This window comes from Leopardus geoffroyi, chromosome A1 (assembly GCF_018350155.1).
Source record: "Leopardus geoffroyi isolate Oge1 chromosome A1, O.geoffroyi_Oge1_pat1.0, whole genome shotgun sequence".
Taxonomy (NCBI): domain Eukaryota; kingdom Metazoa; phylum Chordata; class Mammalia; order Carnivora; family Felidae; genus Leopardus; species Leopardus geoffroyi.
This window is the reverse complement of record NC_059326.1, coordinates 180,607,745-180,633,085: the sequence shown is the minus strand read 5'-3', so window position 1 is coordinate 180,633,085 and position 25,341 is coordinate 180,607,745. Positions and strand designations below refer to the sequence as shown.

Here is a 25,341-nt window from a genome sequence, read left to right as displayed (position 1 = left end):
AATGTCTACCTCTTGATTTCAGCTCAGGTCATAATCTCGTGGTTCCTGAGTTCAAGCCCACATCAAGCTCTGCTCTGATAGCGTAGAGCCTACTTGGGATTCTCTCTCTCTCTGTCTCTCTGTCTCTCTCTCTCTCTCTGCCCCTTCCCTGCCCATGCTCTCTCGTGCCTGCATGTACTCTCTCTCTCTCAAAATAAATAAATAAACTTAAAAACATTTTTTAAAAGAAAATAGCAGACCTTGTGAATGACACCAGAGGCCAAGCCATAAAGTTGTAAAGTTCTGTAATTAGAAACTAATTAGAAACACTGAATTTGCTTTTACCTTTAAATAAAGTACATCTATATGGGGCGCCTGGGTGGCGCAGTCGGTTAAGCGTCCGACTTCAGCCAGGTCACCATCTCGCGGTCCGTGAGTTCGAGCCCCGCATCAGGCTCTGGGCTGATGGCTCAGAGCCTGGAGCCTGTTTCCGATTCTGTGTCTCCCTCTCTCTCTGCCCCTCCCCCGTTCATGCTCTGTCTCTCTCTGTCCCAAAAATAAATAAACGTTGAAAAAAAAAAAAACAAAAAAAAAAACGTTTAAATAAAGTACATCTATAATGATGGCCTGTCTCCCTCTTTGACCAGGTTTTCTTAATTCCAGTCAGTAGCTTTCACATTCAATTTAGTGGTAACAAACACGGTTTCTTCTTAACTTTGGCCAAGGAGCTAGGTTTCCCCTGAGGCAGCATCGTCTATTGAATGCATACATCTGGACCCCCTAAGAGTGGCTCAGATGCAGATTTCCAGGCCCAGCCAGTCAACATAATCAGAATCTACAGGTTATGTGGAACCCAGACTCCACATTTGTAAAAAGAACCCCCAAGTGATTTTGATGCCCTCTTAAGTTTGAGAACCACTGAACCCAACCAGGACTAGAATCCCTCTAGCCTCTTCTGCAACCTGGCCTACTTCTTGGTCCTCATAGCAAAGAAATCTCTTCCTTTCTTCAGGCATCTGTGGATTTCTCTCCAGTGTGCTCAGGTGTTCCCTCTCCAAGAATCAGTCTTCAGTCTGTATGCTCCTACCCCATACCCCTCCCTCTGAAGAACACAGGAGTCCTGTAACCACTGGCTCCATAACCCCTATTCATGTTTTAGTGCTCCCCCCCTCCCCCCCCCATGCTCTGATCAGAGTTCCAGAAAGGTCACAGGAGCCACACAGTGATATCTTCCTTGACTTAACAATGTGGCTGCCCCTCCTCTGTCACCGATGTCCTTTTTTTCCTTTATTTTTATTTATTTTGCTGAGATATAATTGACATATACATTTAGTTTTAGGTGTACAATGTAATGATTCAGTTTTGTATATATTGCAAAATGATCATCACAAAAGTCCAGTTAACATCCATCAATACATAGTTATAATTTTTTCTTCTTGTGATGAGAACTTTTAATATTTACTCTTAGCAATTTTCAAATAATGCAATGCAATATTGTTAATTGTAGTCACCATGCTGTATATTATATCTCCAGGACTTATTTTTATAAATGGAAGTTTGTACCTTTTGACCTCCTTCACTTATTTTGCCCGCCACACCTTCTGCCTCTGCCAACCACCGATCTGTTCTCTGTATCTGTGAGCTTGTTTTTTGTTTTGTTTTGTTTTGTTTTTGGATTCCACGTATGAAATCATACAGTATTTATCTTTCTCTCTTATTTCACTTACCTTAACGCCCTCAAGGTCCATCCATATTAACACAATATTTCATTGTTCTTTATGGTGGTAGTATTCCATTGTATACATACACCACATTTTCTTTACCCATTCATTCATCGGTTTCCATATCTTGGCTGTTGTAAATGATACTGCAGTGAACATGGGGTGCAGATACCTTTTTGAATTAGTGTTTTCATTTCCTTCAAATAAATACCCAGAGGTGGGATTGCTAGGTCATATGGTAGTTCTACTTTTAATTTTTTTGAGGAACCCCCATACTGTTTTTTCATAGTGGCTATACCAATTTACATTCCCACCAACAATGCACAGGCATATAATGGTGGTGTTGACACACCTCCTTTATTGGCAGTCACTCTTTTTTTTTCTTTAAATGTTTATGTATTTTTGAGAGACGGCACGTGAGAGCATGCACGAATTGGGGAGGGACAAGAAGAGAGGGGGGCAGAGGATCCCAAGCAGGCTCTGCGCTGACAGAAGAGAGTCTGATGCGGGGCTCAAACTCATGAACCATGAGACAATGACCTGAGCTGAAGTCAGATGCTTAACCAACTGAGCCACCCAGGTGCCCTGGCAGTCACTCTTATGCAGGAAAGGAAAGGCATTTTTTGGCCTTATCTCCTATTGCTCTTCCCTAATAGTGTCCTGTGACCGACCCCAGGCTTTCTGCTACCTCCTCCACAGTGAAAGCTCAAATGCCCATTTCCAGTTATCTGCTGGACATCATTTCTGGGTCCAGACAAACACTGCATGCAATCAATCTACCACAGATCTAAACCTGAATCCAGCCCTGGTCTTTTGCCTTTTCTGCCATTACCATGAGAAAGTTTACCACGCTAAACCTGCATGGTTCAAATTCTGAAGATCCAAAAGGTATACAGCAAAATGTGGGTACCCCTCCCACCTGGTCCCCACTTACCCAGTTCCCCCACCACACACAGGCAACCCCTGTTTCCATCATCTGGATTCTTCCTCCTATCTAACTGCCAATTCTTCTGCCCTTTATTTTGTAGACTCCGACACCTCCTTCCTTTTCTGTTCATTCCTATTGAAGCTTAATTGAAAATAAAGACAAAATGAGAGGCCTCCCCCTCCAGCCAACCTGTAGCCTGCTTTCAGATTAGTCTTACATAACCCAATGCTGACCACCCCTCTCTTCATACTCTTTAGGGCCCTCCTGAGTTTACTGGGGGACATCCTTCAGAGTTTGACAGTCAAAATCTCTCGAAGCTGGTCCCACTCCATTTTCTACATCTCTCATTCTTTGCCTCGCTTTCCTCATTAATAAGATGGTGGTGATAGTAGTATTGACCTCATACTATTTTTAAAGATATTTTAAAAATCTTTTTCCCATGCACATTTTGGAATCTTGCAAATTTTGATATAATTTTAGACTTACAGGAAAGTTGCAAAAATGTAAGAAATTTCCATACACCCTTTACCCACATTTACCAATTTTTATGTTACCCAGTTACCTTATAGTCTCTCATTTTCCCTACGTGTAAGTTTGTGAGTCTATGTATGTTTGTATATATATACAAACGCATATAATTTAATATATAAGACCATTATATATATAAACCATTTAAGAGTAAATTGGTTATTACTCAAGTTAGACATCATGTCTCTTTGCCACTAAATACTTCAGTGTTTAGTATCTTTTGGGTCTGAATGCCTGTATATGTGTGTATAAGAAACAAAACATCCCCTTACATAACCATACTTCATACAATTTCAGTAAGTTTAAATTAAACTGTCTAAAATACTTTACACAGTGCCCAACAGCATTGTAGGTGCCAGTCATTGTTAGCTGTGGTTACGGAGCTGTCTTCATTGGTCTTCTTGCTTGTAGTCCACCTGGGTTAGTGGCAGTGCCCAAACATGTCCTGCACTTTGCCATTCTCCCGTTGTGGGCCTGTTTCCCAGCCCCTGCCTATATCCAGGGAAGTCCCACCTCCCTCCCAGGCCACGGGTGATGCTACCTGCCCCATGGGGCCTTCCCTCTTCCCTCATCCATCATCTCCCTCCCTCCTCCTGCCTGGAAGGGATCTACTTTAAGTCAAGTCTGTTCTAGTCAAAAGCAGGAAAAGCCCACACGAGGCGGTTCTTGAAAAAGAGACTGCTATGAGCTTAGATTTCACAGGAATCTAAGAAAGGGAATAGCAGCCCCCATTGCTGGGCAGGTGGGAGCTGCCTCTGGAGGCCATGAGAGGTTTCTGCTGCCTCCTGAAATCTACAAACAACAAATCTAAAATAAATTGCATAAATTTGCAAACCTTGTTTCGAATCAGTTCTGCCTCTAACTTGCTGTGTAACTTCAGGCAACCTACTTAATCTCTTTGAGCCTCAGTTTCCTGGTTTTCTACAAATAAGGCTAAGCATAAGAAAATAATAGCCAGGATTTTATTGAATGCTAAGTGCTACGCTAAATATTCTATATTTATTAGTTCAGCCAGCTGTCACACTGACTATCTAGGAGAGGTACTATAACTCTCCCCATCTACAGAGGAGGAGGTGGAGGCATAGAGGGGGCTAATGTGATTTGCCCCAGAAAGTGGCAAAACTGGGGTTCAGTTTCGGGTTGTCTGGCTTCAGAGCTCTCACTCTTAAATTGCCATCCACTTTGAATCCATGGATTCTCCCATGTAAGGCACTTAACCGACAGCAAGCCTCAGACTAAATACTCAAAAATGTTAGCAGTTATGATATTACCACAGCATTGGATGACCCCTATCGCCTTCATGGCCCCAGCCTGTCTCATAACCCTTCAGCCCAGCAACCACAGCTAACTTGGCGTCCAGAATTTCAAATTCGTATGAGAAGTGCTGGTTTGGAAAAATCACAGAGCTGACCTTGACTTGGACTCAGTCTGGTACAGGAAACCATGACAAGGGAAGCATCAGGGATGCCGTGGTGCCAACCACAGCAACTGTCTGCTCAGGACAGGCTGTGGGCACATGGCCGTCCCCAGGTCATTCTTTCTCGTAACTTCTAGAGTAGATTGTTCTGATTCAGTGGCAGTGAGTAAGACCTGGTGGTTACTGTATCTGAACACATGCTGGATTCTGAGCTCTGCTTCTGGCCTCACCTCTGTGTGGCTAACTCCCACTTGCTTGTGTGATCCCTGCCTTCTTGCTACGGGAAGTGTGGGCTGTGGACCAGCACATCAGCATCGCCTGGGACCTTGCTAAAAATGCAGAATCTCAGGCTCCACCCCAGGCCTGCTGAATCAGAAACTGATTTTTGTTGTTGTTTGTTTGTTTGTTTTTAAACATGAAATGCGGGGCGCCTGGGTGGCTCAGTCGGTTAAGCCCCCGACTTCGGCTCAGTTCATGATCTCGCGGTCCGTGAGTTCGAGCCCCGCGTCGGGCTCTGTGCTGACCGCTCAGAGCCTGGAGCCTGCTTTGGATTCTGTGTCTCCCTCTCTCTCTGCCTCTCCTCTGTTCATGCTCTGTCTCTCTCTCTGTCTCAAAAATAAATAAACGTTAAAAAAAATTTTTTTAAAAATAAATAAAAAAATAAACATGAAATGCTACGTGAATTTGTGGGTCATTGCGGAGGGGCTGTGCTAACCTTCTCTGCATTGTTCCAATTTTAGTATATGTGTACTGCCGAAGCAAGCGTAAGAAACTGCATTTTAACAAGATCTCAGTGGCCCTTACGCACGTTCGTGTTTGAGTAGCACTGACCAGACCATTCAGTACTACATTGCATAGCCTTGGCTTGTTTGTTCGCCTTAATTTTTGGTTTTTGTTCTATGGCTGACTGTGCCTCTTACTAAACTCTGATGTAGGGTATCCCACATAGCTGTATTATCAGTAAACACTGGATTATTACAACCAGTTATAAACACTGTCCGTGGAAAAGAGTTCTCAGCCTGTTCCCAGAGCTCCGCATGGGATGAGGGATTGAAGCTGGATGGGGTGTGAAGGTCAGTTGAAAGGGGATCACACCTGCTGACAAAAGGCAAGTCCTGAGGCTGCAGCGTATTCAGCAGCTGGGTCCAAGCAGATGCAGACTGTGTGGGAAGTCCCCAGGGTAGCTGAACTCGGCCCTTGGGAACATGGGGCAGTGGGAAGTTGGGAAGCATTGGGAGGCTAGTGCCTGTGGCTCTAACACATAATAAGGAGGCAGCCCAGCAGGCACTTGGCAGAGATCACAAAGGCAGGGTTCCAGGCCTCAGAGACCAGTGGCAAGAGCAAGGAGGTCTGGGAATCCCCCATAAGCTTCCCAGGCAGAGGCTTGAGCCAGCGAAATAAATGGTGGACTCCCTGGAACTAGCACTGAATAGGACAAAAATATTGCTGCACAGGTACGAGTAGAAACAATGCCTTCGGCCAAGGCTTAGGCTGGTTGAGCCAGAGCCCCAACATGCAATCCCTGGTCCAAGCTTAGGAGGAGCCTGAGTGAGGTGGCGCTGGGGTGTCAGAGGCCAGGCTTCTGGTAGGGGGGACCCAGGACAGGAGGGGCAGGGAGCCAGCTGTGGGCTGCAGAGAAAGTCTGAAAGACATCTAAAGACTGCCCTGCCTTCCCTGGTGTGAGGTTGGTGAGGAGGTGTGGCCAGATTCCAGGAGGCTTTCCCATCACTGCTTTCTGGGCCCCAGTTCACCTGTAGACAGCCTTTGGTGTAAACATGGACTTTGACCTGACACATTCCTGAGATGATGCCCATTGTCATCTCGTGGAACACAGTGACAGCCATCCCTGTGAGTGGGGGCTCCTAACACCCTCCCTGAGTTCATTTCTAGTTTGTTTGATGTTGGCATGTCTGTCTGTGTAAAATGACGGAAGAACGAATCATTAATGAGCTGGCCAAAGTCCCTTTGGGAAAATTCCAGGAAAATAAACCAATATTCCATCAAAGCCACAAATGGCTCTTTTTTTTTTTTTTTTTTCCATTCCTTCAAAGCAAGGTTTCTCAGAGTGTGGTCCATAGACCTCCTGCCTTAGACTCCCCCAAGGAGCTCATAAAACAGATTTCTGGGCCCCCACCTGAAATCTACTGAATCAGAATCTCATTGGGGCTTTCAGGAATGTGCATTTTAAATATGCTACCCAGAGGATTCTCATATGCCTTCAACTTGAAACCCTCTCCTCCCTGCCTGCATGAACAGTGTGTGTGCCCTGCCTGCTGTTCCTCCCTCCCTGTGCTGCTAAGCATAAGGGCCTCCTCTTGTGGGGAGCCTGCCTTGTCCCAGCTCTGGTCAGGGCCCCTCTATGCACCCTTGTCACATGCACCCACCACGGAGCCATCATTCTTTTCGTGTCTGTGTTCTCCCAGGCCCAGCACAGTGGTGTCGAACACTTGATTGGTACTAATAAATGAATGGATACTCCTGAAAGCAGCTGAGAGGCCAAGGGAAAGTCACAGAGTAAAGGGTGAGGACTGCAAGCCTCCTGATAAGGAAGTCTGTCACCTTTTGACTCCTTTCTTCTTCATCCGGCCAGAGGGCAAGTGTTGGACCCTGGGAGAGCCCATGGCTCTGATTGGCTGGGGATACAGCCCACCTGTGTGGGAGCCCAGCTCTGTTGTCTGCCGGTCAAGGAGACTCCTGATGTAGAAGACAAGACTCCAGGCCAGTTTGCCAGCCCCGGCCTGACCCCACATCCAGAGCCGCTAGCTTGCGCAAGCCGCCTCATCAGACAGGAAGAGAGGTAAAGAATAGCGCTATTGGACCATGGAACTCCCGCAAGTACTTTCCGCCAGTTTCTCACTGTTTGCTACCCTGATTTTCTGTGTAAGGCTCTGAATTGCTGTTTGCCAAACCAGTAACTGTTGACCCAACAGAAATCACACAGAGAGAAGCCCTGGACAGGCTGTCTCAATCATGTCAGTGAAGGTAGAGCCAGATGCCTGTGATCTGATAACATGGCCCATCACCTCTGTCGAAAAACAAGATACATTTCCTTATTCTTCACTTGAGCACCATGAAACCTGCTTTGCAAGTCCAGGGTCTGTCTTCTGATCCTGCTTGCTTATCTCTGTGTGTTTGGTGGGCAGGGGACTTTTGAGCACCAGCAGGATGTAGGGGTCTTGGTGCGACTCTACAGTTATCCCAGACGGCTATGACCACAGGGGACCTCACTGACCTCTTGATGCCTGAGGTCAGGATAAGGGCAGTATGCTCTCAGTCCAAAGTAGGCTAAGAACCTTCCTTGGTCCTTTGAAAAGATAGGATTGACTGAGTTCTAGGGGCAGGCAGAGCAGCTGAGACTTCAGTATGCAGTAGGCCCTCAGCAAATGCTTCTTAAATTAGCTTGATGAAAGGGGAGCATCCAGTTCTAGTTAATGTGGGCTGTGTCCAAATCCTCCAGATGTTTGCTGCTAAGGTTGTAGGTAATTACTGAGTTTCTTCTGTGCTTTCTTCATAAGGGTGTTATTTCTGAATCTACTCCCTTTCTCTTCTCATCTCCTCAAATGACACTTGATTTGCTTGTAGGAGGAGGACAGTGCTGTGCTATCATTTGGTCAAGATTTTATATTCAAAAGTCTTGTTAGATGCTCTGGAAACTTCCTGGAGGTTGTGACAGCTGCTGGGTACCAAGGAATTTCATAAGCATTTACTGTTTTGCTTGTCCTCGCCTTCCAAATGAAGCAGCTGAGGCCCAGGGAGGTTAGGGAATTTATCAGGGTCACACAGCAAGTTGGCAAGAGAGTCGGGTTTCCATCCAGGACGGCTCAGTGCTCGTCACTGCCACTTTGTCTCCTGGAGGTCTTTGGCTTGCATTGATGTAACAGTGCTAACACTAGCTGAGTTCTCCACCACTTCTCAGAGGGTTTTGTGTATGTGTCCTGATTTGAGAATTAGTTAAGCTCTCGCACTCTCCAGGGTGCTATGGCTGGAATCCGGGCGCTGGAGGAAGTTCCTGCGTCCTTCCTAGAGTCCACAGGCAGCCAGCTCCCACAGACCCTCCTCTGTAGGGCAGTGAGGACAGGAGGTGCTGCCCAGTGGTTGGTGGGTAGCATGGCCGGGGTGTGTGGAGGAGGTGAGGTTTTGATGACCCACAGGACACATGCTCCCTGTCAACTCCCAGGCACTGCACCAGGGCCCTTCCCCCTACCATACCGTCCTCTTCTATTTCCCTCTCTGGCCCCTGGCCTCTTAGAATCTATAGCTGTTTGGAAAAGTGAGCATGGAGGCCTTTTCAGAAAGAGTCCTGTTCTCCAGTATTCCCAATATCCTCAACACACTGGAGAGAGACAGAGACAGAGAAGCAGGATTGTGTGGGAAGGAGAGGCAAGTGTATGGGAACAGTTGATGCAGTTGCTAACGACTCCTGGGATTTGTCTCCCAAATGTCCTGCTTGCACGCAGGGGCGCTGCCTGCCTTTGTGAGGGCCCACACCACACTGAATGATGTGTTATCAATACAGTACAATAGCCCTGGATGTCATGAAGAGCACGGTGTTAGGAGGACACAGCCATGAGGAGATGGAAGGGCCTTTTTACACAGCATGAGCCAGCTTTTATTGTATAACCCCTGGGCCTACTGGCCCTTTGTTCTGTTTTCTTTGACAAAGGCTTTTTTTTTTTTTTAACTTTCTGATTAGAAACCAGTAGTTTAAGCCTGCTAATCACCTCTTCTGGCTTGGCATGTGGACCAGGGAAAGGCCATAGCACTTAATCTGTTTGCAAAGGCTCTCTCAGTTCCAGAAGTTCAGAAATGTAGTCACTCCCTCCACACTTAAAAAAAAAAAAAAAAATTATTGAGGGTAATTCCTACTGTAATTATAATAATAAACATTCTAAGGTGTATTACAAGGATACTTCTGTTTTTAAATGTTTATTTTGAGAGAGCACGTGTGAGAGCTGGGGAGGTGCAGAGAGAGTGGGGAGAATCCCAATCAGACTCCACAATGTCAGCACGGAGCCTGATGTGGGGCTTGAACCCACAAACCGTGAAATCATGACCTGAACTGAAGTCGAGTCAGATCAATGTACTGAGCCACCCAGGTGCCCCTAAATTAATGTTTTAAAAGGTAAACTTGAAAAATTATCCTTGGGGTGCCTGGGTGGCTCAGTTGGTTGGGCGTCTGACTCTTGATATTCTTTCAGGTCATGATCCCAGGGTAATGGAATTGAGCCCCGAGTCAGGCTCTGTGCTAAGAATGGAGCCTGCTTGAGATTCCCTCACACCCTCTTCTCCCTCTCACCCTCTCGCGCATTCCCACACTGTCCCTCCGTCTCCCTAAAATAAAAAGGGGCTCCTGGCTCAGTCGGTTAAGCATATGACTTTGGCTCAGGTCATGATCTCACCGTTTGTGAGTTTGAGCCCCACGTTAGGCTGTGTGCTGACAGCTCCAAGCCCGAAGCCTGCTTCAGAGTCTGTGTCTCCCTCTCTCTGCCCCTGCCCCACTCGTGCTCTGTCTCTGTCTCTCTCTCTCCCAAAAATAAATAAACATTAAAAAAAATTTTTTAAATAGAAAAGCACATAAATTTATTTTTGATTGGGGAAAATATAAAATTTACCGTTTTAACCACTTAAGGGTCCAATTCAGGGGAATTTAGCACATTCACGGTGCTGTGCAACCATCACCACCATCCATCTCCAGAACTCTTTTCATCTTGTAAAACTGAAACTCTGTATCCATTAAACTCTTACCTCCTCATTCACCTCTCCCCCAGCCCCTGACAAACACCATTCTACTTTCTGTTTCTACCAATTTGACTGCTCTGGGTACCTCATATGACTGGAATCATATAGTATTTGTCTTTTTTGTGACTGGCTTATTTTCCTTAGCATAATTCCCTTAGCATTTCCCTTAGTTGTCAGAATTTCTTTCCTTTTTAAGGCTGAATAGTATTCCATTGTATGTGTATATACTATATTTATCCACTCATCCATTCGTGGACACATGGGTTGCTTTCACCTTTTGATTATCATGAATGCCACTATAAACAAGGGTGTACGGATGTCTATTCCTGTCATTGCCTTAAATCTCTTGGATATATTCCCAGAAGTGGAATTTCTGGGTCATATGGTAATTCTACTTTTAATTTTTTGAGGAACCATTACACTCTTTTCCACAATGGCTGCACCATTTTACCTTCACACCAGCAGTGCACAAGGCTTCCAATTGCCCTACACCCCCACCAAGACACTTGTCATTTCCTGGGTTTTTTTATATTAGCCGTCTGAATGGATATGAGATGGTATCTCGTGGTTTTGATTTGCATTTCCCTAATGATTAGCGGTGTTGAACATCTCCACAGATACTTTTTAAGTTTATTTATTTATTTTGAGAGAGAGAGAGAGAGAATGAGTGAGCTGGGGAGGGGCTGGAGTGGGGGTGACACAGGATCTGAAGCAGGCTCTGTGCTGACAGCAGAGAACCTGATGCGGAGCTCAAACTCACGAACTGTGACATCACGACTTAAGCCAAAGTTGGACGCTTAACTGACTGAGCCACGCAGGTGCCCCTACACAGATACTTTTTAAAAAACTAACTCCTTGTGTCCTTTTGAATATAGAAAGGCAGTAAAATGTACATTTGAGGAGCTGAATCTTAGAAACCAAATTGCCTGGGTTTAATGCTGATTCCACTTCTTCCAGACTTTGTCACCTAGGTCAGCTGCAAGATCTTTCTGTGCTTCAGTTTCTCATCTGTAAAATGGGATAATATGTAAACTGATCTCATGGGGTTACTGAGGATTCAAGGAACTAATACAGAGAAGCCCTATCGAATACTTCAAGACTCCTAACGTGTTTTTGATAACTTTAGGGCATCATTACTGTGAACAGAAGAGAATCAGCTGCCTTCCATCAGCCAGGGGTTGTTTTCTTCTCTGCCTGCTTTTTTTCTCAAGTGGGGATGTTGGGGTGAGATGGTAGCTGGAATCTGGTGGTTTTCCACCCCAAGGTGGGCATGTCAGGGGGAAAAAGAACAGAGGCAGCCTCCAATATCCATCTTGAAACTTGGCAGAATCTGGGTTTGAGAGTGAGTGTTTGCAGAGTGGGCAACTGGGAAATGGGATGAGGACAGGCAGTCTGGTGGAAGGGAGCTGCCCTGGTCCCTCAGCCAGTAACCTTGACAGCCTCTAACCATCTGGATGACGAGTGGTTCCGAATGCCTTAAAGGAAGACAGTGAGCTAAGGGTTGATGTTGCTACCTCTGTAACCATAGGATACCACATCCTAAGGACCTGGATAACTGTCCTCAGGCCTGCGTTGCCTGGGTCCCCTGTGTGTCAGCATTTGGGCCTCCATATAGTGCCCCATCTGTAGAACACCAGCTTTTGTCCCAGAGAAATCAGGATTTCCCTGTCCCTGGGATAGATTCCAGGCATGTCAGGAGGACCCTGGGGTTAAAGCTTTCCCTTTGTTTCCCAGAGCACATCTCTGCCTGGGTCCCCCCAGGGGAGGATGTCATGGGAAAGTCATCCTCATTTCTGATCCTTCCCCAGAGCCTAACCCAATTTCCTTAGCCAGGCAGGAGGAGCAGACACACTGAAGAAAGGGAGAACTTCCCCTCTCTTGCCTTCACCTGCTTAACTGTCTTTTCCTAGCCCAGCCTGAAACACCATTTACTCAAGAAATCACTCCCTGACTCTCCAGATGGGGCCAAGTTCAGTGTTTACATTCTCTCGAAGAGCAGTATTCTTTTCTTTTAAATCAATTGTTACAGGTGCTTGAGTAGCTCAGTTGGTTAAGTGGCTGACTTCGGCTTAGGTCATGATCTCCCAGTGACTGGGTTCGAGCCCAGGGACAGGCCCAGTGCTGACAGCTTGACCTGTCATTTAATTTGAATTAAAAAAAATTTAATCAATTGTTTAATGATAATTATTTAATTAGACCATTTATTTCTTTTAAAAATTATTTAATGTTTATTTATTTTTGAAAGAGAGACAGAGTGGGAGTGGGAGAAGGGCAGAGAGAGAGGGAGACACAGAATCCAAAGCAGACTCCAGGCTCCAGGCTGAGCTGTCAGCACAGAGCCTGATGTGGGGCTTGAAGCCACCAGCTATGAAATCATGACCTGAGCTGAAGTCAGACGCTTAACCAACTGAGCCGCCCAGGTGCCCCAACCTCATGTTATTTGTTTAATGTCTGCCTAGGACTTTTCTAGACAGCCATTCTCAAAGTGTGGTCCCTGAGATTCTCTCAGTGAGTCTGCAAAGTCAAAACTTCATGATAATACTAAGAAGTTATTTGCTTTTTTTTTTTTACTTTCTATCTATAACAAGAGGACAGTGGAGTTTTCCAGAGGCTACATGCTGTGTGATTTTGCAACACCCTGATGCAAAAGCAGATCTTAGGACTTAGCTATCTTCTCTTCAGCTGTACATTAAAGAATTTTGCAAAAATATAAAGTAATGCCGCTCTTCTCACTAATGTTTTTGGAGGGGACTTAGAAAACATTTAATTATAAAAACATTTAAATTATACATGTATAAATTAAAAACATTTAATTATAACATTGTTTATGTTAACATGTGATGGGATTACTATTATTTTCAAAGAAATAAGTGTTTTCACATTTTCTCTGATTCTAATATGGTAAATATTGATAAATAAAACTCACATGAACAAAAACTCTTTGGAGTCCTCAAGTTTTAAGACAGTGAAGGGGTCCTGAGACCAGAACGTTTGAGAACTATTACCATAGACAAGACTCAGCAACCTTTTTCTATAAAAAACTAGATAGTAAATATTTTAGGTTTTGTGGCCATACTGCCTGTCTTAACTACTCAACTTTATAGCACAAAGGCAGTCATAGATAATATGTAAACAAATATTGGCTCTGTCCCATTGAAAACTTTATTTACAGAAACAGGCAATGCATGAGTTTGGCCTGCAGGCCCTAGTTTGCCACCTCCTGCTCTAGACTGTAAGCTCTGACAGGTCAAGAACCACATCTAACTTGTAAATTACTTTATCCCCCAACACCTGCTTTACTTAGTAGATATTTAGTACTTTTAACAGAGTGTTTAGCTGCTGGCAGTACAAGTCAGAAATAACAATGGCTTACCTTCAAGATAGTACTTTACTTCTTTATCACAGTAAAAATATAAAAAAGGGTCAATCAGGATTGGAGTGGTGGTTCCACATAGTCGTCAAAGACCCAGGTTCCTTATACTTCCCTGTTCCACCATTCTTAACAAGTGACTTCCATCATCAAACTCATGGCTCAACAAAGCTTAAAAAGCTGCAAGAGAATAAAGCTGATCTGCCAATAAATTCACTGCCGATCACAACAAAACGTTTTTAAACAGATTCTCAGCAGCTCAGTATTCATCATGTCCAGCATATGATAGAATAGGTACTTAGACATAGAAGGAAAGACTCTAGAGACCCAGAGATGGTAGAGATGACGGAATTAGCAGCAAATGACCTTAAAATATTATGTTTAAGAATTCAAAGGGAGATAAACCAGTAGAGAAATGGAACAAAATAAAAATTCTAGATGAAAACTACAGTATCCCAAATGAGAAATCCGCTAGATGGATCTAATAGTAGCCTGGATATTGTAGGAAAAAGGAACATGAGTGTGAAGTCAGGGCAAAAGAAACTCTCCACACAAGGCACCGAGAGAAGAAAAGCTGGGGAAAAAAGGTGAGAACCTCAGCGATCTGTGGGACATCAGGCAGTCTAACAAATGTGTATTTGGATTCTTTTTTTGTTTTTAATTTTTTAATGTTTATTTACTTTTGAGAGAGCGTGAGTGGGGGAGGGGCAGAGAGAGAGAGAGAGAGAGAGGGAGACACAGAATCCAAAGCAGGCTCCGGGCTCCAAGCTGATGTGGGGCTCGAACCCACGAACAGTGAGATCATACCCTGAGCTGAAGTCAGATGCTTAACCGACTGAGCCACCCAGGCGCCCCTGGATTCTTGAAAGGAGACAGAGACAGAAATTGAGGAAGAAAATATATTTGAAGATATAATGTCCAAAAAGTTCCAAAGTTGATGAAAAATATCAACCTATAGATCCAAGAAGTTCAACAAACCCCACGCAGGAGAATCATGTGGAAAACCCCATCCAGACATGTCATAATCAAGTTGCTGAAACCTAAAGAGAAAAGAGAAAAACCTTAAAATCAGGCAGTGAATAAATACTATGTACAGGAAAACAATGAGTACACTTTACTGTCTTCTCATCAGAAACAAAGCCCAAGTATAATTGTATTATATCTCTACAGTGCAAAGCTTAAAGCTAGGGAGGGGTTGGCGGGGGGGGGGGGGGGGGGGAAGTCAGCCTACAATTCTCTATCCAACAAAAAAAAATCCTTAAAAGTGAGGGTAAAACCAAGATATTTTCAGATAAAAGCTGAGAGAAATTGTCACCAGCTGACTTACAAAAAAAGAAATGTCAAAAGAAATTCTTCAGGCTGAAAGAAAATCTTATCAAATGGAAACTTGGGTCTCCATAAGAAATTAAGGGCCCCGGAAATATAAAAGACTTCTAAAATTTTTCATAATTTCTTTAAAAGCTAACTGTTTAAAGCAAACATAAATAGTATATTGTGGATGATGTCTTTAAAGTAGGAAAAAGAACAACCAAACAGATGAGACAAATGGAAAACAACTGGCAAGTTTGTAGACTTTAATCCAGCTGTATTAATAATTTATTAAAAGTAAATGGATTAAGCACTCCAGTTAAAAGGCAGATACTGTCAGGTTGGAGGAGAAAAAAAAAAAAAAACAACCCTCAAGTTTATAAGCTGCCTATGATAGATTCATTTTAAACGTAAATAGACAGCTGGGCTAAAACTAAGAGGATAGGAAAACACGAGTAGTAAAAGGATGGGGAAATACTAATCAAAAGAAAACTGGAATAGCTATAAGACAAAATACAGAGTATACGAAAACCAGAGTATTACCATATACAGAGACAGAGCTTTTGTAATAATGGGTTAATTCATCAAAAAGACATAGTAATCCTGAATGTGTACATACCTAATAGCTGAGTTCAAAATACCTGAATAAGTGATTGGATCCAGTAGAGCAAGTTTTCCAGCTTTTTGCAAAGGGAGGGATTGATGGAGGCATTTCCTCATTCTAAGCTGATCTTCTTTGAGTCAGTGATGAGGACAGAGGTGGGCAGAAATAAACTGAACTCCATGGCCTCATTCTGTGCTGGGTGTTGTGACCATCTGTGTCCTTCCTGTGCCTCTCAGAAAGCAGGCCCTGGGGCTCTCTGATAAGAGCCCTTACAGATAGTTCCCACAGGGCACTTCACCTCTTCTTGACATAAAGCATTTTCTGGAAACTGCCAGTCTCACATGAAATGCCAGCAAGGACGTGGGGCTGTTGTTCCTGAGGCTGGAGAGGGCTGGGGTCTTGGAGTGATGGATGTGGTCAGTGTTGGTCACTGGGAACTTCAGGTGTCCCAAGGTATAGGATAAGATGGCAATGTCCACCCTAAGGCTGACTCCCGCCACTCAGATATTAAAAGGGTCTGAGCCAGCATCAGGTGGGACAGGGGGAAGGGGTTAAGGGAATTTTTAAGCAATAATGAAAAGTTGCCTGCAAGAGAGGGAGGAGGTTCTCAGATGAGGTGTGCCTGTTTGGCAGAGAGCTGCATTGTTTCAGGCTGCCCCATTTACTGACAGTCCAACAATGATTCCTTCCTTCCTTTTTTTCCTCCCCCCCCCCCCCCCCCCCCGCCAAACTTTAAAAAAATTCTGGTAAAATCCACATAGCAAAATGTACAGTCTTAAGCACTTTTAAGTGTCTGGTTCTATAGGATTAAGCACATCCACATTGCTATGCACCCATCATTACTGTCCATATCCCGAACTCTTTTCATCTTGCAAAACCAAAATTCTGTACCCATGAAATTCTAACTCCTCATTCACCTCTCCCTCAGTCCCTGGCTACCACCATTTTACTTTCTGTGAATTTGACTACTTCAGCTATTTCATGTCAGTGGAATAATACAGTATTGGTGTTTGTGTGACCGTCTTATTTCAGGTAGCGTCATGCGCTAGCATAATGTAAGGTTCATCCATGTTGTAGCATGCGTCAGAGCTTCCTTCTTTTTAAAGGCTGAATAATATTCCATTGTATGTACATGCCACCTGTTGTTTTCCCATTCATCCATTGATGGAGACTGGGGTTGCTTCCACCTTTTTGGCTATTGTGAATAATACTCCAGTGAACTTGAGAGCATAGCACTGATTTTGTTTTATTTTGTTTAAAGGTAATGAGGTGAATGTGGGCACAGAAGTTAGTGGTTCAGGACACTGGCGTGACAGCCTTATTTCACACTTGAGACCTAGAACAAAAATGAGCATCTGGGAGAATTTATCCTTGTAAATCTGCATTTTGGAGAGGACAGAGCTGTTGAGATCGTTTGGGAGCTGAGGTCTTTTAGAGTCTGACCCACCCCGCTGGCAGTTGTTGGCCCTTTGTGGTCCCCATGGCCACCGTCTGAGTTCAGGTGTCCTTTTTGGCACTGGCTGTTGTAATCGTCTCTGGCGAACAGGGTGGCTAGACTCCGAGATCATTTCCCAGCAGCTCAGGTTGCAGCTCCTATTGGAATTTTCTTCCATAGGGCTTTCCAGAGCAAATCGCTCTTCTCGGAAACTTGTCATGGTTCTCCAGTGCCCATAGAAAACCCCAGAATTTCTGAACATGACTCAGGGCCCCACTGGCCTTCCTAATTCCTTCCCCCTCTCCTTCCCTCCATTCCTTCATTTATCAGTTGGTTCATTTGTTCAGCCTGTGTCCTACATTTTTGTATTTGTTTCTGACATGTGTGTCTGATATTGACTCATTCAAATAGTGTGTTAAAGGAACCAGCACATAGTAAATGCTAGAATGTTTATGATTAAAAGGGTTTTACTTTCTGGGGTCTCATGAGCTCTTCACTGACAACCTTGTGAGGTAAATTCTTTCATACCCAATTGACAAGTTGGAAAATGGAGCTTTAGAAGTGCAGAGAAATGGGTTTGTAATTGGTCCTTGGATCAAATTGAGAACCAGAACCAGCGGTTCTGGTTCTGAATTTGGTGTTCCTCTGAGTGACATTGTGGCTTAGTGAGGCCCTAGGAAGCTGGAGGCAGCAAGAATAAATGCTCAGGGGCTCTGGATGTGTGTGTGTCTCTCTCTCTCTCCAAGTAAAGAGGCCTTGCTGGGGCTGAATTTGATTGAAGAACCATGAAAAGCCAGTGTTTGTAGATGTTCACCTAACAAAAGCCCAAGTGTAAAATGGTGTCTTGTAGCATCAACAGAGTTGGCTGTTTTCCCAACTCTGGAAGGATATATAATGATAATATAAGCTCATTTTGGAAGGAGCATGCTTTTTTTTTTTTCCTCTTCTCTCAACATAGGCTTCATGCCCAGTGCAGAGCCCATTGTGAGCCTTGAACTCCCGACCATGAGATCAAGACCTCTGCTGAGATCAAGAGTCAGACGCTTAACTGACTGAGCCACCCAGGTGCCCCCATGCTTCTTTCTTTATAGGGGACCCAGGAGCAAGGAAAAGCGTTACTAAATACGTTGCATTCATGCTGATAAAATTCTGAATGCTTGGCTGGATCAGCCAGGAAGTTGGAGCAAGTAGGTGGATGTGGACTCTTTGTTCCACTATGCAACCCATTAAAATGCTGAGGTTAAGGACAGAAGTGAGATCAGAAACACCTGCAGAGGGCTAAATGACTTGCTCAAGGTCACCCAGCTAAGGAAAGCTGAGCTGGGCCTCCCACAGCGGAGGATTCCAGGTTCACTGCTGCTTCGAGTGTATCATGCAGCAGCTTTTAATACACACCTTCCATTTGAAGACTGTAATGCAATAGAAAATGGGCTTAGGCATCATTTGTAACCTTGGCCAAGTTAGCTAGTCTCAATGATCTCATCTGCACAGTGTGGATACGAACACTTGTTCCCTGGGCCGCAGCGGAGACTAATGAACTAATTGGGCAGCCGACAGGTGCCTAGGACAAAGTCAGTTATTAATGGTGCTATTTCGTGGTGAGTCCTTGCTTTGTCCGCTCTTCCTTCACTCAGGGATGCACACAACCACTGCCTGGGACTTGCCCCATGTGCTCAGGTTCTTGGTTGATTGCTCTGTAGGTGCTGTCACTAAAGGAATAGAAGGTTCTGATTGGATGCAGATACACAACTACTGTCATCCTTCCTTTCCTAACTATAGATAGCATTTCCATTGGCTTATGCCAGCAATCTTGGGGTAGGTATGGGGAATTTCTTTTATTTCCTTTTCCCCAAAGGTATCTGTATGACCTCAGTGTGTGGTGACTCTGGTTGCTGGGGCACCTGGTACTTACTCTGTCAACTTAGCCAACATCTATCCTGGTCTGGTTGTGCCCTGTCCCTCTCCCACCTCCAGTAAAACAGACATGCCTCACTGAGAAAATCAGCTTTGTCTGGAGGGAACAGGTGGGTCTCAAGATCTTTCCCGCCTGTAAAGTTGGCCTTGCCCTTTGGCTCCCCCTCTATAGGGTACCGTTTTCTACCCCCTTGGTAATATCTCATCAGGAAGAAAGTTCTACCCTAGAGTTTCCAGGAAGCTACTTGATTGCATTATTGACTGATAACCTCATTTACCCTGGAGCAGAGAGACCTGTAGTTTTGAGTTATACTTAGGATTTAACATATGCTGGTGTCAAGGTCCAAGTGAAAAATTGAGAAGGCCTGGTTACCTCCAAACCCAAGTCAGACATCACTCAGAAGGCTTTGAGGTTTCTTATTTTATATATTTAAAAAAGGGCTCCTTCTTCTTTTGAGACAGAACTTCAAAGGATTCATTCCAGGCCTCACTTCCTTTTGGTAAATCTTAACCAGTGTAAATGTTTACTTTTGTGTTGTAAATCCTAGGAGGCAGAGGGAGGAGGAATTTCAGAAGCAGGTGTTCTGCCAGCAAAAGTTAAAACTTAATCTGCTTTGGGTATTTTGGGGAGAGGGGTGGCTGGAGGGGGGAGTATTTATAATTAACGAGCCATGCTAATGAACCCGGAATTAGTAGACTGCCTTTTTGTTACTTTGTATGAATTTCAGGACCTTGTGCCCATTGCCCACTGGAAGAGAGGAAAGCTTAGGAAGACCTGCCTTGCTTCCACCATTTTGGGTGGTCAGTGAATGCGAGTGGGAGCAACAGGGCCAAACAATAGTTAAAAAGATAGGGGTGCCTGGGTGGCTCCATCGGTTGAGCATCCAGCTCTTGATTTCGACTCAGGTCATGATCTCATGGTTCATGAGGTCAAGCCCCACATCAGGCTCCGTGCTCACAGTGCCCAATCTGCTAGGGATTCTCTCTCCCTCTCTCTCTCTCTCTCTCTCTCTGCCCCTCCCCCACTTGTGCTCTTGCTCTCCCCCTCTCCCCCTCTCCCCCTCTCCCCCTCTCCCCCTCCCCCTCCCCCCCTCCTCTACATGCGCTCTCTCTCAAGATAAATAAACTTTTTAAAAAAGGGTAGAAAGATAAAGGGGAAAGTAAAATTATGTAAAGCTGTATTAAAAACTGTGGCTTTGGTTAAAAATGTAAGTTCCTCACTTGATTACCTGAAGGAGTCTCCGCTCCCCTGCCACTCCCTAGCCTGGTCCCCCTCACTGCATCCACAGACATAGTACCTGGTGGGAGGGTCTTGGGGATTAGCCTAGGACTTGGACTCACCAAGAAAAAGACTTCTGAGTTTCAATTTGCTGCTTAAGAAACACCGGCTTAGAAGGAACCTTTGGAAAACTAGGGCATTCTGTGCAGGGAGTCCACTTATGTGCTGTGTAACTTGAGCAAAGGCATTCACATTTTCCAAGGCTCAGTTTTCCTGTCAATAAAATGGAGCTAACAATTGGTACCTTCAAAATTATGAGGATTAATTGGGATTGTGTATGCTCAGCATAGTGTTCACTAACCATTATTGTTACACCTACCCCTACAGAGCCTGCCATATGTGTATGGAATATGCTGAAGAGGGATGATTTGGTGGGAGGGGATACTGGGATAATGAAACTAATGCCTCCCTCCAACTTCACAGGCTCTCATTCCCTGAGGCCCTCTTTGCCTTTCTCTTTCCTCTGTTCATATAGAAGGAGGTGGGTGGGGCTGACAGGGCAGGAGAAGGGGACCTAGAGCAGAGAGCAGGATGCAGTGAGGGGATCTGGGGCTGTAGGCAGACAGTGGCCGGATTTAGGGGCTACAGGGCTCTGCAGATTAGAAAGAGGAAGAACAGGAAAGAGCTGTCCCTCTTCACCATCCTTACCCCTACAGCTGCTGAATGTTCTAGTACATCCAGAATCCTCCACAACCAATCCCTTCCTGCCTCCCCAGAGCCCCAAACTGACCTCAAGACAGTCACTTGTGGGTGACTCACGCAGCCAGGTTTGGGATCACCGGAGTACCCCCTCCCACAGAGGGGGATCACCAGAGTAACCGCTTCCCACACAGGGGGCTCACCAGCATTCCCCCTCCCACACAGGGGATCACCAGAGTACCACCTTCCACATGGGGGGGATCACCAGAGTACCAACTCCCACACAGGGGGATCACCAGAGTACTGCTTCCCACATGGGGGGATCACCAAAGTACCCCTTCCTACATAGGGGATCACTAGAGTACCCCTTCCCACATGGGGGATCACCAGAATACCCCTTCCCACACAGCGGGGATCACCAGAGTACCACCTTCCACATAGGGATTACCAGAGTACTGCCTTCCACACGGGGAAGATGATGATCACCATCATACCCCCTCCCCACACAGGAGATCATGCTTCAGACTGCAGCTTTGCCACTTCCTCACGTAGCTTTGGGTGTGACAGCAACAAAACCAGAAAATAGCCTGGGAGCTGTGTAGGTAAGGTGAGGGACATCCATGCAGTGGAGTGGAGTGCCATGTAGGTAGTTAAGCATGAGGTAGAGCTACTGGTGCTGATATGGAAAGAATCCCAAGGTATACAATTAAGCAAATAGCAAGATTCAGAATAGTATGTTTTATGTTAAAAGAAATGGGGTTAAAAATACTTGTACATCCATATGTACTAGTCTTATGGAGAGGACTGAAGGAATTCTCTATTCCATGGAAACGTTTAGCCCACACAGGATTAATATAGCTACTGGTGTAGGACCACCCTTGGAGAATTGCTGCTTTAGAACTACTTCCTGTTCATATGCCCCTACCTTTCCCACTTTACTCACTTACCTGCCAGGCTTGTGTTGTGATTTGACTTTGCAACCCCAAGTCAACTGAGAGTTGAGGGAGGTTGTGTATACATTTTAGTATAATTCATCACTTTTTAGATTAACTTGTGAATTTTGTTTGTTTTATGTGTTAACATCTTCAAATTGGAGATGAATCTTAGAAATGCTGTTGGCCATGGTCATGGCCCACCGATGCACAAACTCTGGTGTTCCTGCTAACGTAACTGGTGCTGTTTCCCCCACAAACCATTTAAGAGCAACTGTGGACAGACCTTTGTTCTTATCTTTGGCATCCTCTGGTAAAATCGGGAAGGCACCAGAATCAAAACTCAAAGTAACTCTCAGTAGCTTGGAAGAAAATCACAGAGACATCATTGGAGCTCTCTTCAAAGAAATGCTGGCTCAGCACTCAGTGGCACCAAGAATGGTGCTATGAGGGACACACAGGTGTCCATGAGTCAGCGTTGAGAAAGAGTTGTGGCTTATCAATACCTTAGCTAATTTATTTTGCTTGTTTTTCTTTCCGTGTATGGAAGAAAGAGCTGCGAGTCTAAGTAAGTCTAAATGAGCTTTTTCAATACAGATAAAGTAAATCTTCTGAGGTAAAGAAAGCACTGGGCTATAGTTTATTGGCAGTGTTTTTCTTTCTTCGTTTTATAAATAAGGAAACTTTTATAATTGAGGCTTGCTTTCTTAGGTTTCATGAAGTAGAGTTTAAGTGTGTGTAATCATGTATATATGTGTGTGGGTGTGCACATGGGTGCTTGCTAGGTACATACTCATGCTGCTATGTCTATGAAAATATTTCCGGAAGGACACACAGGAAATCTTAACATTCATGGTCCTTTAGGGGCTTGCATCTATGGTGAGGAGGGAAAAGTTTTGTTTTTGTTTTTTTTTAATGTTTGTTTATTTTGGGGACAGTGCAAACAGGGGAGGGGCAGAGAGAGGGAGACTGAGGATCCAAAGCAGGCTCTGCGCTGACAAGCTGACAGCAGTGAGCCTGGTGTGTGGCCTGAACTCAGGAACCGCGAGATAGAGATGACGACCTGAGCCAGAGTCAGACGCTCAGCCGACTGAGCCACCGAGGTGTCCCAGAGGGAAAAGGTTTTTGTCACTTATGTTTGTGGGTTGTTTCTTGTTTTGTTTTGTTTTTCATTATATTTTTTTATTTTTTTTTTTAATTAAAAAAAAAAAGAATGGAGAAACCTTTAGAATCTCAACCTTATCTTGGGCCTCCTGACTTCCTGATCTCAGAGGGTAGACCCCCAGATTCAGGGTAGCCAGGTTTGTTTATCCATCTAACTAAGCCGAAAGCCAGCCAGCATCTCCGTGTGCATGAGACTAAGAATTCCATGAGGCTCATGGGCTGTCCAAGAAACTACTAACTAGCCAATTAGCTATGTTCTTGCCCTCTTGTCTCCCTGTCCCCCTCCCTTCCTCAAATGGTTTTTGAGCATGTTTCCTGCATATAATGTCAAACAAGCATCTATAGACCCCCCCCCCCTTTCTAAAACTGGAAGGGGCATCCATTTTGCACTAGAGGTGCCTGGAAAATGTGTATGTCGTTATAATCTTCGACCATCTCTTCAGAGCCTTTAAGTCTGATAACGTGGCCTTGGTGTTGTGAGCCTCACCGTGGGGAAAATGGCATTTCTTCCCTGCAGTGATTTTGATGCAAGGCCAGATGTAGTTTTATCAGATTCCTAATGGGGCCACCTCTGTGACCACTGTAACCCAGAGATGCTACTCTGAGGGAATGTCCATCGAGAAACACTGAGGTTAGTGCTGGTGTGACTGCCAAGGCCTTCCAGAAGGAGACCGACTTTTGGAAAGAATACCGCCAATTCAGGCTCTACCTGCATAGCCCCCCAAACCACCATCATCCCAAGTCCCTCATTTTGGGGGCTTGGACATGCTACTAAAATTTCCTAACTTGCGCCCTTTCTTTTCATCATACCCTGCCCTCCCACTCTGTTCTCCAAGATGATCTTATTATGAGGTTCTTAGGCAGCCTGATCAATGCCATCCCCTTGCATGAAACACTCTGATGCTCTAACATGGCCCATAGAATACTCACATAAGTCTAACCCTGATTTTGCCCCTCCAGGCCCATCCTGTCCCCCACCTCAACCTTCCCCCACCCGTACTCTGGCAATTACAGAGGCTTTGCAAATGCTAGTTTCTCTACCAATGTATTTCCCTCTCTTCACCTATTTACACCTACTCACCCTTCAGCCTTGAGCTTAATCATCATTTATTCAAGGAAGCCTCCTCTAACATAACTGAGTCGGTCAGAACCCCCCCCCCCGCCCCCCGCCATATACAGTTTCATGCCACTGTGTGCTGCTGCTTCATAGAACTGCTCACATTATGTCTGGCTGTCTTCTTTACTGCACTGCAAACTCCCCCAGAGCAGGAGCTTGGGCTGGTTTTCCATAAAAACCGTATCCCCAGTGCCTGGCTCCAGTAAGCTCTGAACATAAATGTTGCACAAATGAATGAATGGATGACCCTCCTGCTAAGGCAGTGATGCTTCTCCCAAGAACCAGTGGTAGGCCCTGCCCCCAGCATGATGTGACTGAGGAGGCTGATTGGTGGGATGGAATGCGACAGGTCCCTCTGGTATCCTGGATACCAGAGAGGGTGGGAATGTAAACTGGGCCCAGAGGCTGCATTCTTGAAATTTCACTTCAACCCAGGAGGAGCCTGCAGGGAAGTGAACCTGACCTTGAAGTTCTTGCCTTTATTTTTTACCCCCTCTCAAAAAAATCAAGATAAAAGGTGCAGTCATGCAATACATTCTTTCTGAGGGAGCCGTGAGGTGGGGGCTTCTAAGTCACGCTCCGCTCATCATCCAGACCTTCTTCTTGCTGGTGCAGGTGTGCCTCCCAAGATTCCTCAGCATCGCATGCCCTGGAGGAAATGAGGTTCCTGGTGCATGCTCCCTGGGCACCCACGGGAACATGTCTGCAGCAGTTCCCCAACCAAGGTGCCACAGAAGTCAGAGAAAGAAGCAGGTGCTTATTTAGTGTCTGTTATGTCCCAGACAACATGGTAAGCACTTTGCATGCCTCGTATGATCTGGGCTTCCCAACACACCTATAAGCAAGGACACACACCACTTAAGCAGATGAGGAATCAGGGCTCAGGAGTTGGAATGAGCTGCCCACAGTAACACAGCTGGTGGGGGAAGTGCCAGGATTTGAACATAGATCCATCTAGTAGGTTCCTAGCCTCTGTTCTGACCCCTGTGTGATCTCCAAGTTGCTCTGACAGCCAGCACCTGAAAACACCTAGTCTTCCTACCACTTTATTACCTTATTTAATTGTTCATAAAACTTGTTAAGGGATATATGATCACTTTAATTTCTCAAAAATACTAAACTGAATCTTAGAGAACTTAGTTAAGTGGCAGAACCGGGATTCAAACACACCTTCATCCACCTGCAGAGTCCTTCCTTTCCTTCCCCCTTCAGCAAACAGGGGAGTCTGTGTGGCTTAAGGCAAGTCACTTTTCCTCTCTGGTCCTCC

At 45.0% G+C, this 25,341-nt stretch overlaps 1 protein-coding gene and 1 non-coding gene across 4 annotated transcripts in view; one reads left to right on the top strand and one right to left on the bottom strand.

The window, feature by feature from the left end:
* WWC1 (WW and C2 domain containing 1) overlaps positions 1-25,341 on the top strand; it is a 154,181-nt gene that overhangs the window by 14,034 nt on the left and 114,806 nt on the right. The gene's annotated exons all lie outside the window — the stretch shown is intronic.
* Positions 5,234-5,337, bottom strand: LOC123581897. The gene has a single exon (XR_006704076.1). It is a non-coding gene; the product is annotated as a U6 spliceosomal RNA (small nuclear RNA).